This window comes from Penaeus monodon, unplaced genomic scaffold, assembly GCF_015228065.2.
Source record: "Penaeus monodon isolate SGIC_2016 unplaced genomic scaffold, NSTDA_Pmon_1 PmonScaffold_111, whole genome shotgun sequence".
NCBI classification, from domain to species: Eukaryota; Metazoa; Arthropoda; class Malacostraca; order Decapoda; family Penaeidae; genus Penaeus; species Penaeus monodon.
In genome coordinates this window covers 142,285-143,648 of record NW_023639825.1, presented here as the reverse complement: position 1 = coordinate 143,648, position 1,364 = coordinate 142,285, and positions in this window count along the sequence as shown.

The window sequence follows — 1,364 nt, the reverse complement described above, 5'->3', positions numbered from 1 at the left end:
TATCCGGGCTCTTGGGGAGACCAGCACTTGACTTGGGCTGGCTTGGCTACCCAGTGGTCTAGGTAGGCAATCAAGGGGAAGTTCCTTGCCCAAGGGAACAACGAGGGGACGGTGACTCGAACCCTTGGAAACCCTCAGATTGCTGTCGTGACAGTCTTGAGTCCGACGCTCTAACCATTCGGCCACCGCCGCGGGCCTTGATGATCATGGCTTCCATTGATTTTTTACTTAGCAATTTAGAGCGGTGGTTTCCATTGCCTCTTCCGCCCGGGTTTTATATCGATTGTTCACCATCTCTATTTACCCGGCACTGACTGATCTGGCTTTGGCCACCCAGTGGCTAGGTAGGCAATCAAGGGGAAAGTTCCTTGCCCAAGGGAACAACGCGGCGGTCGGTGACTCGAACCCTCGAACTCAGATTGCTGTCTGGCTAGGCTCTGCCTGTGAGGGCATGGCCTGGGTTGGAGTGGGGAGGGGAGTCTCGACCTGGGGTGAAGAGGAATTTTGAACACTGCCACGTGCCTGAGCGTCCAAAGGAAGTTTATTCGTAGGTATATATATGGTATTATTATATATATATGATATATATATATATATAATATATATTATATATGTATATATTATATATATATATATATATATTATATATGATGTATTAATATATTATATATATATATATATATTATATATATACAAATACACACACACAAAACCAAACAAACACACCACACACACATATACATATATATATATATATATATATATATATATATATACGATATTTACATATCATATATATACATATTATATATATAGACACACAAACACACCACACACACACACACACACACACACACACACACACCACACACACACACCACACATATATTTATAATATATATATATATATGTATATATATATATACATATATATATATATATATACATATATATATATAGACATATATATCTATATATAATTATCCTATATATGAAAGATGGAATATATGCAACCGCCCGCATGGATAACGATAAATTACAACCCTCCCTGACCAGGACCGAACCTAGGTCAATCCGGGTATGAAACCGGAGGCCAGTGCGAAACCCACCGTGTCACACGACCCACTAAAAGGAGTGTGCAAACTAGGCTCTTACTAGCTCCATAGACATACCTATCTACTCATACTGAGTAATGATAGCGAAGTTTAACGCTCCACTCCCCGTGGGCACTCGGTGGAAATTGATTTAGCAATTCAAATCCTAAGTCAGATGTACCGAGGTATATTTTGTGAAAGATGGAATAATGCAATGCCGCATTGATAACGATAACTTCGCTATCATTACTCAAGTATGAGTAGATAGGT